This window comes from Schistocerca americana, chromosome 2, assembly GCF_021461395.2.
Source record: "Schistocerca americana isolate TAMUIC-IGC-003095 chromosome 2, iqSchAmer2.1, whole genome shotgun sequence".
Classification (NCBI taxonomy): Eukaryota; Metazoa; Arthropoda; class Insecta; order Orthoptera; family Acrididae; genus Schistocerca; species Schistocerca americana.
In genome coordinates, this window is record NC_060120.1 from 273,784,706 (window position 1) to 273,799,698 (window position 14,993).

Here is a 14,993-nt window from a genome sequence, read left to right on the forward strand (position 1 = left end):
AAAGAGGCATGATTGAAGCGGAGTCTTGATGGTAGAAAGCGTGGATCGGTCCAGATGTGTCCTCATGAACCACGGTTGTGATAGGTTCTACTTATGACATGTGAGCGATAGTAAATTTCACGCACCGAGCGTGCTGGCGCAGTGGTTAGCACACTGGACTCGCATTCGGGAGGACGATGATTCAAATCAGCCTCCGGCCATCCAGGTTTAGGTTTTCCGTAATTTCTCTAAATCACTCCAGGCAAATGCTGTGATGATTCCATCGAAAGACGCCACTGATTCCCGTCCTCGTCCTAACAATCAGAGCTTGTGCTCAGTCCCTTAGGACATCGATGTCGACGGGACCTCAAACCCTAATCGTCCTTATTTCATTTCACGCCGCGCATTCCGAGGCACACGTTGAGTCGCCGAGCGCATTAGAAGTAATTGATTTTGAATTCTGGAATTGTTTTCGTCAAAGGTGGCGCACATATCACCAGAAAAAGAAATCGAGTGTCCGATTCGAAGATTCAGGAGGCTAACAGAACAACACGGCGCCGTATTCGGTACGATCGATCCAACGGTTTAGGACATGTTGATAAAAAAATTTGTCGCTTTCAGATTCACTGAACTTGTGCAACAATCGAAGTTTTGAGTTTTCTTTTATATTAAGGGGCTCCGGAACGCCCTATACTTGCAATGTTAAAATAACGCTTATAAATTACATCTTTCCTCACAAAGTATTTGAGGTAGGAAGTTGAACTTTTTACAGATTATTTATTGGAATATGGGCTATAACTTAACACAGGGATTTTACAAAATTTTAGTTCAGTTATTAAAGATGATTTTTTCAATTGTAATGAAAATTCACAACATTTTTTTGCAATTTTTTATTTATATATTCAAAAATATACAGTTTTTTTGGAAAAAGGCTGTGTTAAATTATGCAGAAGGTATTGTGTAACATTTACTGAAAGTTTGAAACAAATATGTTTGGAAGATCCTTAGAAAACATGTAATTAGTATGAGAAAATAAGTTTTGGGAATCGAGCGACAAAGATTGGATTAACTTTTTAGTGCATTCCAGGTCCATAGGATGGATTATCTTCATCCTCTGCAAACTCCTCCTCCAGCTTCCTCTTGTTCCTCCTCCTGTTTACTCTTGCTTGTATTTCTAGACTCTTTACAGCCCTGTCTGCAGCCCGAAGGCGTTCCTTGTCTAAAGCAAGCATCGCTCGTTGTTGTGTTCGTAGATTTTGCTACCATTTTCATCAGTTGCAGTTACTGCAACACTGTTCCAAAAGGTGGTCATGTATGAACACTTATCACATTTCAGTTGTATTTCACTAGCAAGTCCTACGTGCTTTATTATGGAGAGTTCCAGACCAACTTCACTACAATGAATACATCTTACACAGTTTGAAAAAATTCCCTTGAGAACCGACATATCAAATATTTCATTCACATCCGATTCGCCCATAAAACATTCATAGTTTTCACTCATTAAACCAAGCTTCTTCTGTGAAGTATTTTCTTTCCCACTTTGACTGCTATGGGCAGGTGTACTTGAGAGGTTAGGTTCACTCACTTGGTTATCGTCTTTATTGTTTACAGTAATAACACATACCTTTGGCTTTCCAACATTTCTCCTTTTCTTAAAAGCCTTCAAAGGATTTCTAATAACTTTACTTTTACTCATTATTATACTTCAACAAAACAGAGACTCAAGAAACAGAATTAATTACGAATATTTTCGAGATAACGACAGAGTAAATAAACATGAAACAATCGACAATCACACCAGCGATATATATTGAACCATCACAGGTTAGCCACAACACATACTTTACCTCACATCACTAAAATGTACCTGATGAACACGGAAGTTAATAATACCATTTGACAGCAGTTTAACAGCGCCACAGTGGGTCACGCCCATGTAGAACACATTTCAAAAAAAATTAAAAATAGTTGTAGTCTTCGGAATTGAATAAATTATATATCTATTAAAAGGTAATAGTCCGCAGATTCAGAAAACGCAAAAAAATAAAAATTGAACTTTTCATGATTTTGAGCCTTTCCGGAGCCCCTTAACTGTAATTCTTATCGACGTCCTTTTAGATTGCCCTTTATATCCCGATCAAGAGAAAACAGGCGGCGCCGAGCCATGTTGAAATGAAAAATATCGTTTCACGTACCAAAGTATAAACGCCTACAGTCAGTGTTGCTATCGTCTCTACAGGAAGAAAACGGAATTGTTGGTTTTCAGTGTGCTTGCAGGACGCTAAATTTATTACAGCTGCCGTCACGAAATTCGACACCTCAAGGTCGCACGAGCTCCATGCAATTCGCTGGCGCCAAGAGCTTTGATTCGCCCGCCTCATAGCTTTGTTGCTGCATGTGCCCTGTTAAAGAGCAGTAGACCAGTGCCAGCTGAATGTTCGTGGTTTCCAGGTGGTTTCACAAAACCACACGCAAAAATATATTTTGCTGGAACGGAAATATTGGCCTGAATGTACCTACGGCAACTTTTGTGTAACGTATATCGGCGATTTGGGTTATGGATGCAGTGACGGAGTCAGTAAGAGCTGCAAATAAAAACGTTCCGGAAGGTAGGGAATTTCTCGGTCGTATTAAGGCGTGTCGTCGGAACTAAAACCCTGGTGGCGGCATACAAGTACACACACACTGTCGCGCGCAGTCTCTCGTAAATGAAATGCGTTCACACATAATACGATACAATAATGAGGTGTCAGATGCTACCAAAATTATTTTTCTTAGCAACTTTCTCGCTGGAAGTTTCTAAAAGGTCCAAGAGAACACACATTCAGCAACGACGACATTTTTCGTTACGCAGACGGTACAATTTCACACCTCTCACGCTATTTTATTTTTAATCTCGGGATACTTCTGTTTTTTCACTATAAAATACATATTCCATGCGGCTTTTCGCGGATGATGCTGTAGTATACAGAGAAGTTGCAGCATTAGAAAATTGTAGCGAAATGCAGGAAGATCTGCAGCGGATAGGCACTTGGTGCAGGGAGTGGCAACTGACCCTTAACATAGACAAATGTAACGTATTGCGAATACATAGAAAGAAGGATCCTTTATTGTATGATTATATGATAGCGGAACAAACACTGGTAGCAGTTACTTCCGTAAAATATCTGGGAGTATGCGTCCGGAACGATTTGAAGTGGAATGATCATATAAAATTGTTGGTAATGCGGGTACCAGGTTGAGATTCATTGGGAGAGTGCTTAGAAAATGTAGTCCATCAACAAAGGAGGTGGCTTACAAAACACTCGTTCGACCTATACTTGAGTATTGCTCATCAGTGTGGGATCCGTACCAGATCGGTCTGACGGAGGAGATAGAGAAGATCCAAAGAAGAGCGGCGCGTTTCGTTACCGGGTTATTTGGTAACCGTGATAGCGTTACGGAGATGTTTAATAAACTCAAGTGGCAGACTCTGCAAGAGAGGCGCTCTGCATCGCGGTGTAGCTTGCCCGCCAGGTTTCGAGAGGGTGCGTTTCTGGATGAGGTATCGAATATATTGCTTCCCCCTACTTATACCTCCCGAGGAGATCACGAATGTAAAATTAGAGAGATTAGAGCGCGCACGGAGGCTTTCAGACAGTCGTTCTTCCCGCGAACCATACGCGACTGGAACAGGAAAGGGAGGTAATGACAGTGGCACGTAAAGTGCCCTCCGCCACACACCGTTGGGTGGCTTGCGGAGTATAAATGTAGATGTAGATCTAATACATCTATGAACTTTGATAATGTTCATATATTTTCAGTCCAAGTTTTTTCTTCAAAATTTATTGTAACGTTAGGTTTTTTTTTTGCGTGGCAGCTGGCATACATTTTCTTTTGAAAAGGGCGTTGTCACTTTCTAGACTACAAATAGAGATGTAGAATATTTTTTTCCTAATTTTTACTAACATTTGAAATTCACTAACACAATTGTATAGGACGATGAAATGACCTTGAGGTGCGTATTTTCGCGACATCCGCTATAGACACTGTCTTCCAAAAGTCTGAGTGCAGATGCGTACGGATACGCACTCTGACGACTATGGATGATGTGGCTGGTGTGATTTCCGGAAGAGAAAGAAATCAATGGCATAGATCAGAGAACAATTTTCTGGTCGCTGCGAACTTGAACTCAAGTGTCTAGTGCGTTTATATGTGAAAGCAGAGGTGGGTCGATTTATTGACATATTGAACCCACTGCCGGTTTAAGTTGACAGCATCCTTAAAGAGGAATGACTTTTTTAATTCAGCTACTCCGAATAGGCACCTCGCCAAGGTTTAGTACTTCTGTACTGTTTGCAATAGATGTTTACTCTCATTTCAAAAATAATTTACAGAATTTGACTTCAGGCTTCTGCAGAAAAAAAGCAACTTTACCGATGTTCATAAGTTGGTTATTGTTATGTAATATTTAACATTATATTAAACTGTGCATTTTAGAAGCACTTGGTTACAAGTTACAAAAAGGCACCAGACTTTTTCTCCCATTTGACCTATCATGGTACTCGTGAACAGGAAACTTGCAGTTTTTCCTCGTTCAACTACATACAATGAAAACCAGTGGCTTTGAGCTACACAAATTATTTACAAAATCTACATATATTGTATCTCGCCAATACTGGCGCTTTACAAATGGGCATACGGAGAATAATTTTCACAGAGTACCCCAAAGCTGGAAGTGGTAAACGTAGTATGCAAATTGGGAAAAGCTCGTATTTTACAAGTAACTGAAGTTGGTTCGCCGTAATTAGTTTTATCCACTCAATTGTTGGTCTCTGGCGAGCAATTGTTGCCTTGACTATGGACAAAAATTGTAGGCCCGCTCCTGTTTGAGTGCTTTCATGTGTAGCAGCAGCATATGTTTGTGTACTCGCTAGGGAAACTTTGTTTAAAAATGGATATTTCATCTAAGAAGTGGGTACAAACAGTTGCTATTCATGAACACACACCTATGAATGTCAGACATTGCCTCTGATGTTGTTGGAGGGTAAAATCTAGTTTCAAGACTTCTTATGGAATATAGTGATACTGCCTCATTGTGCTCGCCTCCCGTGCAGCGGGCCCGGGTTCGATTCCCGGCCGGGTTGGCGATTTTCTCCGCTCGTTGACTGGGTGTTGTGTTCTTATCATTTCATCCTCATCACCCACGCAAGTCGCCCAATGTTGCATCGACTGCAATAAGACTTGCACTCGGCGGCCGAACTTCCCCGGATGGAGCCTCCTGGCCAACAATGTCATACTCATTTTCATTTCGTATCCAAAGAGAAAAGGCAGATGTGGACGGACACGAAAAACAACCCCCAGTACTGACAAAACTCTACTTAGCAACATTAAACTTCTTCCTCACATGACAAGTAAGGACTTTCAGCGATTGAAACTGACTCTTCAACGATACGGCGTAGGCTTAATGATTGCTAGTAGAAGGCAATAACGAAGCGGTTGTTAATACGGTACCTCCGTAAAGAAAACAGATTGTCATGGGCAAAACATTTAAAAACCTTGGTCCTCCAGTGATTGGACATTGTTCCCAGTGATGAGTTACATTTTATTCTTAAAAGTTAGAGCAATTGATGCCATGTTGAATTCAAGAAAATACATGGAAATCCGTAGGCGCTGGATTGTGCGATTCTTACAGACTTCTGCAGATGGTAAAAGAACATTCCAATGTGATCTGGTACCACGCCACACTTTTAAAACAGTCAAGACATTCATGGAAGAAAACATTGTTTCACTAGCCTGGTAATTCACCAGATTTAAATCCCATCGAGATGCGCAAAGGCGTCTTGGAAAAATACTGTTCAACAAAAGAACACATGTCAGATATGTGGTAAATGTGTAAAAATTCTGAATACATTGTGGCATTCGACCAGATTAGAGCAAAAGGACACATCAGTTATGAAGTAAGCTACTAACTGTATTTACATATAGTAATACATATGCACACTTAGTTTAATCGCCTTTTCCAAATTCATTTGCACACACTACTGCATATGTAGAAATCAGTTAGGCTGCTGATCTCGTGTTAATGTGTGCTCAATGAAACATTAATACTCTGATTTTAAAGTTACACTGAATGTACTGACATCAAGACAGCTAGTTTAATTACACTACAGGCAAATACGATGAACCTTGTCTCGTTCTTTGTAACAATTTACAGCCAAATATATCATGATTCCGTGTGGCTTGCAAAAGTATTTAAATTGAGTGACAGGTCGTTTACGCCATTTACACTAGCGGGAAAAGGGGACCGAATCACTGACAGGTGAAAGCTAGATTAGGAGCACACTGAAATACGCCATGGTGTGAACATGCCCTTCGTTTGGTTTCCCAAAACTGAACAAGAGCGATACAAAACTTGGGCATGGGACGGTTGGGAAGATCGAACCTCACCCAAAGGATCGACTCTATAACAATGGACAGTTAACTGTATCAGGCGGGCCGCTTGAATTTCCGCGCAACGCCTTGATTGGCCAACTTCAGTGCTAATTAACTCGGAAGCTGCGCAATGTCCAGAATCTTTTTCTTAACAATACTCTCTCAGCACAAACTACCCTGGAACATCTTTACAAGCTTTTAGAACTGTTTCTCACCACCTGTAAACACACGTGAAACTGAGGGCCATGCGATATTACACTTCCATATTACTCAAATTTAAGATTGTGGAATACATCAAAAGTTTGGTGTCAATTTTAGTAGTATTTGTGAGTGTGCTCAGTGTCTTAAAAACACGTGTTTTAAAATTTCAAAATGAAAGTTTCCTGTGAAACATCAGTAATTACAAATCTTTTTCACTCGTGGTGCCTTTTAGCTTCCTTTGTTCCTATGAATTGGTATTACGTATAAAGCAGTATGGTTCTGTGGAGGAGCAAAATTAATTTTAAATATTTTTTCCGTTTTTAGAGGGGAACCAGAATATACGCGGGAATGAAACGGTGTTGAAGAGTTTGAAATAAATTGTCTTTATTTTAGAAACCTTAGCGATGTGTGCACGTAGTGCATGGTACAGACATGTTCCAAAACGCCGTGCACGAATATGCTATTTTGCAGGGGTTCATATCTCGGGTTCTATTGCTCGGAGATAAGTGGTAGTGTTCGTGTTTGGGCTAGCCCTTGGCCTAGGGACCATTTGTATGCCTATCGGGAGAACGGGCATACTGTAGCTATCCTACCGTGCAGGGTCAAAATTTAAACATTACGCACTTCTTTCAGCCCAGGCAAATTGAGCAAAATGGTCGGTTCTTTTGCAGTAAGTGTAGTCTAGGGTGAACATTACGCGACTTAGCTGTTTAAAGGACCAATTGTTTCTGGGCTGTTAATGAGAAAGCCCCGAAAAATCATGATTTTTTTTGGGTAAGAAAAGTACCAATTTTGGGGATGGCAATTTGTATAGTTTCTGTTCATGGGAGATTGTAGGAATTTTTAAAATATATTCTGAACATGTTCTCGGAAAATCTTAAAACTTTTTTCCGATATCAGTATCCATTGCGGAGATCCAGAGGTTGTTACCGTACTTATGCGTATAAAATATGCACTTAATGCCCTGTCTGAGGCGTAAATGAAGTTCTGACTGGCAAGCGTTCTAGTGCCATCCCAGGTGTTCTGTGGTCACCAAACCGTTTTCAGTCGGCATTTTTTTCACCACTAGGACTATGACGCGCTTTATGTATAATGGGCACTTCATGCCAATACAAATATGCTCAAAGTGATACTACAGTGACAGAAAATGAGCTGAAAAGGGTCTTAACATGCCTGAAAAGAACTTAAAATGACTACCAAAAATTACGTAAGGCCGGGAAGACTGCATATTCAGTGAAGTATTTGTAACAACATTTTTACACTTTAAGATACAAATCATAAGCCGGGCGTTTTCGATGAATTGCGATCGACGTACAAAATGCCCATAAAAATGTAAAACAAACGAAGACTCTGGTAGAAAAGTGGGGAACCAGCTCCTTTATTCCTCATTACGCTTTGAACACCAAAAATTTGGACATGTTAACGTATTCGCGCTTTCTTGTGCTGAAAGAGTGGCGCACAGAGCCAGTGACGTTGGAAGAGATTTGACAGTGCCAGTGGGAGAGGAAGGTGGTGTGAGTGAGTGAGTTGAGCGAGTGAGTGAGGGAGGGAGGGGTGGTGAGAGCAGACAATGGGAATGGAAAGTACAGACGATAGGGGACTGTGCATCATAGGTTGGGTGGCTCTGGAACCTGCCAGAACGACGGGTGGAAATTTTGAACATGTCCATATAAAGGAAAAAATACTCTCAGATTTTTTGAACTGCTGAGGTATAGTGGAGCCAGTGGCAGTGGGAAAGAAAGACAAGTGTGAGAGAGGATAAAGTGGCTGAGCTATACTGTAAATCAGTGGAAGAAAATGGAGACAGTGCGAGTGACATGTATAGACAATTGCAGAGAGGGAGATCCTGAGTATGAAAGCTTCACTGCAGAGAGAGAGACTGGGTAAAACATTTGTCTTAAAAGAGCGCGAATACGTTCGCATGTCAAAATTTTTTGTGAGGAAGGCGGTATGGTGGCTGAGGCTGCTGGCTCCCCACTTTCCTCAGTCTTCTAAAGAGGAGCACATTCGCCTTTTTTATGAACAGGCAGCAATATTTGGTGCAAACTTTTTTTTTTTTTTTTTTTTTTTTTTTTTTTTTTTTTTTTTTTTTTTTTTTTTTTTTTTTTTTGCAAAATATACCACAGTAAAAAGTGCCGTCATATTCGAAATTATTAGTCTTAGCCCAGAGTAATCATTGTTTACACCAAATCAGATCGGGAGGGTTGGGGGATGGAGGAGACGCACCACGAAGTTGTTTACAAGTTTCAACAACATTCAGTGCAAAGAATTAAACTCACTCAATTGTTTGACGTACGACCATAGGAAAAAATGTGTAGGGTCTTACCCAACCCATACCATTTATCCCCTGCCTGATGGCTTCGGACACACCGCTACACTACCATTCCATAACTATTCGAATCGGACACGGCATTGGAAGCAGCACAATTTAGATAATCCGTCAGAAATACGATAGTTAACATTCTTGACAGCGAGGACTGAATATTGTTGTGCGCTATGCAGCCACCTGAGGTAGCAGTCACAAAATGTTTCGTTGCCTCTGAAGCAGAGGGGTCAGAGAACATTTTGTGTGAAGTGATGACACTCTTTTCACCGTCGCGCTTCTCTCACAACTCACTGACCGCAAACGAATGCGTCAGAGAGTGCTGCAAACTTCGCTGCCATTGTTCTATCGAGGTGGTGTTGCTGAGTGACAAATGATCTGAGGCTGGAACTGGAGCGTTGACGCGAAGGGATTTATGGCGCATGTTATTGCTTTGGGTATTTCGATGCGGCAGTGAAATTCGATGAAAGTGGTCTGATGTAAGCTTATTTGCTGGTTTAGGCGCGGACCGTAAAGATTAGATGGGAAAATGTCCGTTAAATATCTGATGATCCTTTCCCATAGTTTGTCTAACGACACACTGTGATGCTGTTTTGTCCGGAAGCCATTTAGCAATCTTGCTAGAGCAGATGGCCTGACGTGTTGGTATGACATACAGTATGTGTGTTGTGTTAAGACTTTGGTATAACTTGTGGGACTCCCTCTACTGGTTCCTGTCTGTGCGTAATCAGTGGCATAACAGTAAACTAAAAGGGTGGGGTGGGCAAAAATTCGGTAACATAGCAGGAAATCCGTGCTTGAACGTAAGTGCAGATGTTAGCCAAGGCTGCACTGTTGTATTTGACCACTAACGGTAACTATGCAGCGTCCTCAGGAAGTTTGTCATGGTCAGTTGGCGCATCAAGGGGGACCGAGCCAAGTGACATAACGTAGGCAAGCTACCATCGTGCTGCTTTCGTAAGCAAGGTAGCCGAAGTGTTTGATATTTCAAAAGACACCGTATGAACGATTTATACCGCATACAGGGAACTGCAGGGAGAGTTGGTGGTGGTCAGATATAAGAATTTAGTTGTACGTGTAAAAAATAGATAGATGTTACATGGTATAGCGAGTACTGGGGAAAGGAAACTTAAGTAGAATGTATCAGCTAAGACTACTGGGAAATAAGGATTTTATTGAAAAAGAATATGAACAGGAGTAACGAGTGCGTACAGGGACAAAGTTAGTGATTATTATTGCCTCAGTAGATATGTCATTAACTGTCATCTGAAGATCCTGCTGCTGAGAACTTCCGAGAAGTGGGTGAACTATGATGATGTGTGACAAAGGATTCTGCTCTGATGGGAACAGGTGTTTCTCCCACGTTGTTCATACAAGAGATTTGAGGTCGCGGACAAATATGATGGACAGTGTGCGTTTTTAAGACAATAGAAGACACAGAGCATTGACATCTCTGCGCTTGTCTCCACTCAGCCAGGATAGCTGTGCGTATGATGTATGATCAAAGACTCTAACATCACACATATAACGAACTCAGGCATTCATAACAAGTTCCAGGCGCCGTGAGCTTTTCTGAGAAATACCTCGCTGTAACCAATAATTGGAAGTGCTTGTAAAAGTTTTACTGTGTGTGTGAGGAGGGGGTTATGTGTGAGGTCAGGGACTCCTACACATAATGTAAGGCATTTATCTCCTCCGAACACAGGGAACAGGCAGCTAAACAGGTGATTTAATATTAAAAACTAGTTACGAGTTATTGCTACCCACTTAGGGATGACATGAATCGCGTTTACTGAAATGGATTTATCATTGGCGTCTTTGGATCCAGTCACAGGAGCGACAGTAGACGGCTGTTAGCCGAAGGGTGTTTGGCACGAGTTGTTAACACTCGGCGTGCCAGCGCTTCCGGAGTACGGGCGCAAATGAATGTGCCCTACGGTCAGGAAACGAGCTCTTCTAGCTTCATCGCTCCATCGTCTCGTCCAGTGACTAAGCCGTTACGTCACTGGCAATATCCTATGCAAGTTTTACGGCTGAAACGTTTTAAATGCTTCCGTTCGGAGGCACTTTTACTTCGGTCCATACTGCTGAGAACTGCACTGTTGGTGCCCATTATCGCTGCAGTAATGCAGGCAGGTGATGCTGAAAGAATAAACCTGGAAATGAGACGCTGAAGCTCGTTTTGCTGTTTGGACAGAGTGATAACTGACGACAGCAGAAGTAAGGGAGATATAAAATGTAGATCAGTAGCATCATCTTCCTGGTACAGAGACGTATAAACAGTGAATATAACTTTGTTTCGAAGAATTTTCTGAAATTTTGTGTTGGAGTGTAGCCATATGTGGAAGCAAAACCTGGATATTAAACAGCACAGACATAATATATCATACAGTGTGTTGATCATAATAATGTTAATCGGTACTTTGTTTTCGGGACTGTAAGTATAGATTTTGTCAAAATTGAATTTTTCTATGTTAGTCTATTACAGACTGATATTTCTCCAGTTCATAATTTCAACTTGTAAATATTCCGTTGTGCTATATCTACTTACAAAACCGGCATGGTCCTTAGCCTGAAAAAAAATGTTTTATCCGTGGCGTTTTTCTATTGTTTCGAATTTGTTTTTTGCATTCCCCTGTTGTTTCTCCCCTCTGCTGCTGCTTCTAGCACAAAGTTAAATAACCCACGTTGCAGTACCAAATATCCCGTTAACCTACCTCCTCTCGTGAGTCTGCTTTACTTACCTGTTGTCTTCAGCAAAGCTCATTTTTTATATTACCTCTCAAATCCGGTTTCAGCATTCTTCAACAGCGCCCCATTCACACGCTGTTTCTTCCTCCAGATTCCTGATGGTTCCACACCATTAGAACTGTGAGAATTTCCGTTTGCATCAATGCACGTCGGCCATTTATTCTGGCCTTCATGTCTAATGATACCGCCTAGATACCTTCTTCTGCCATTCCTGCCACTGTTTAGCACTCAGTTTTTAGGTCAAGTAAATTGTTGTTATTTCTACTGCTCACCTTAGATTTGTGTATCTTTAATATATTTTGGCGCAAAGTGTGGTCGACAAGTCTTCTAAATCTGACTTACTTTCGGCTGGAAGGTGTTTCTTTGGTATCTGTTCTTGCAAAAATATTTTACAGACGTCAGGTAGGTGGTGATAAATGTGTGTGTGTGTGTGTGTGTGTGTGTGTGTGTGTGTGTGTGTGTGTGTGTGCGCGCGCGCGGAGGGGGGGGGGGGGGGGGGGGGCAAGGCGGCATGGAGATATTCCAAATGGCTCTGAGCACTATGGGACTTAACTATGTCATCAGTCGCCTAGAACTTAGAACTACTTAAACCTAATTAACCTAAGGACATCACACACATCCATGCCCGAGGCAGGATTCAAACCTGCGTCCGTAGCAGCAGCGCGGTTCCAGACTGAAGCGCCTAGAATCGCTCGGCCACAGCGGCTGGCTGGAGATATTCCAGGGACGTTGACGAAGTGATAAGAAATGTTTCTAAAGAAGGAACAGATAGAGTAGCATGGAGAGCTGTATCAAACCAGTCTCTGGACTGAAGAAGACGACAACAACAACAACAACAATGCAGTTCTTCAAAATTATTCAAAAACTTAAACCTGTTTCCAAACCACACTGCGTGGATATTCCTAGCTTGGTATTTTAGTACTACTACTTAAATTTTAATAAACGAAAGTTCCCAATCAGATCGATTCGCAAACCGAGACAAGAGAGTTGTCAATAACGTGAAGACGGAATCGTTTTGTAAAATTCGGTAGTTCGCTCACAGTGATGTGCCGTCTGCCCGTAATAGAAATTCTTATATCCGAGACAGCGAACAGGTTAACTGATACTCCAGCACACCTGCAATAGTTAGCATCCTAGTCCAGGATGCAAATATCATTGATGTAGACATTAGTAAAAGTTCTCTTCACATCCGATTCTTCGCCAGGCGCAGTATGGACTCACAGGGAAAGTCTTTCACTAATCCCTCACTCAAGGAATAAACAGATTCCCGTCTATGATAGGATACAACTCGAGATTCACACTGTCAACCGTTGATAAACACTGGAATATAAAGTTAATATTTTGTGCGTCTGTGAAAGTTCTGTCTTCACTTAACTATCTTTTTTCCCTCGACAGGTTGAGCAGCAGCATGCCCGTACACATGTGCGGGTGTGTTTGGCCTGGGCAGCATTGGGCCGATACTAAATGACGAGGAGTACCTGCCATTTTGTGATGTGGTGAGTAAAATGAGTTAGGTGGCTGCTACAGAAGTTGTAATAGGATACAGAAGGGTTCTTCCTCTATTGCGGACCTTATGTGGTATTTACATTTAGACTGTCCTGACATTCAATATATCAGTGGTAGTAGTCCGATAGTGCTGCTGCATTTATAATCCAACCCAGTGTCAAAACATCACTCATAAATGAGACCGAAAAAAGGATTAGGTATCTCCTTTGACATAAACTTTGTCGGAAAGGTGGCCCAATGCTACAAAATTCTAAAGAAGCACTTAGAGGGGAAAATAATTGATAGCGGAATGGATTTTAAAGTCTACTGCAGTTGCTTCTTTGTACCATCACCATACGTTCCAAGGAATAGTTTTTGAACGGAAAGAGGCAGTGAACTATATGTGGCCAACAGGTAACCACATGAAAATCGTCGTAGGATGTCATACAATAGACCCGTTAAATATCACAGCATATATCGTGAATCTGGTCAGTGACAGTGGGAAGACTGTACAATAATGCAGAAAATGTAAGAGTTCTGAGTGGAGATTTATGATAACGCGTGTTTAAAAAATACCAGTTATGTATGAAAAATTTTAATTAGTGAATAATGTAATAATAATTGAACTGCACAATTGCGAACTGATGAGGATGTACTGGTCCCATATTGGACGAAGGTGTAGTGTTGCTGACTTGTCTGGAGTGGATGATGAATATCGCAGAAACTTTCGATGCGCGTGAATCGCCGCACAGCCACCACAGGTAGTAACGTCGCCGTCGCATTGGCTCATGGGCGTCGACTGTCTTCTGTTGAGTCGAATCGGCGCCAGTTTGAATGTGGGGCTTCAGCAAACATCAAGGCTGTTCAGACAAATGCACCGTACAGGCTTATTTTGGAAGTGCACGTCAGACATTCGATGTTTTGAGGCGCGAGTCTTATTGCTGATGCAAAGTCTCGCCACGTGACATGTACGTCAATAAAAAACCGTACACTCCTCCACGAAGATATTGTCGCCATGGTATTGGCAGAGCATCAGTGAGCACATTATTACTAGAGTTTTTTCAGTGAATGCTCACGTTAGTTGTTTATTGGCCATATGGGCTTAAACGCTCGTCGTTGCATAATGGAAATTCCTTGTTCAGTATGATGCACATGATGCAGATCTTGCAGCTGCAGTAATTGCTTGAAATATAATACCACCAGTTACACTTTGTTTCGATCACCACGACCGGTTTTGTATACTAAGGCCATTTGCCACTGATAGTGAGTCTATCGGTGATGGAGTATACTGTCTGTACTATCACTGTAATATATTACGCCTCCCCATGCTGAGATAACTCCTTGCGTTTAGTATTGTAGTTTTAGGTATCGTTTACATCTTTCCCTCGTAAAATATTCTTTATTACCGATTAGGCGCTCACTTGAGACTTTCTCTCTTCCTCCGTCTCGTTTTCAGCTGTCTCGAAATAAATGAAGCGTGTCAGACTTAATTTGTCGACTGTTGGTAGTGTGGAATTGAGCTGACGCAAAGTGGTGTGCTCATGTTTTTCCACCGTTTTTCCTTAAAATTAACGGTGAATCTAATAAGTTGGTGTGGACCACATTCAACTCAACTAGTTCAAAACCAGACGGAAGCTGAGAATATCGAACAAGGCAATTAAGATTTTTTCCAAGAGTCTGTCGCAGCAACGGCAGTAATAAAAGGCCACGACGATAGACTCGTAATCAGTGGACTGATAGAAAATAAGTTGAACTGGTGCTGTTATTTGGTTCGATTGTAGAATTGACGGCAAATAATTGTTAAAGGGCTGTTGTTAATGATAGGTCAGTCGAAACC

At 41.5% G+C, this 14,993-nt stretch overlaps 1 long non-coding RNA gene across 1 annotated transcript in view; it reads left to right on the top strand.

The window, feature by feature from the left end:
- The window catches only part of LOC124593738, a 37,443-nt gene that overhangs the window by 8,216 nt on the left and 14,234 nt on the right, over positions 1-14,993 (top strand). The window contains exon 2 of the long non-coding RNA XR_006978143.1: positions 13,067-13,167. This is a non-coding gene — a long non-coding RNA (uncharacterized LOC124593738). The remainder of the gene's footprint in view (positions 1-13,066; positions 13,168-14,993) is intronic.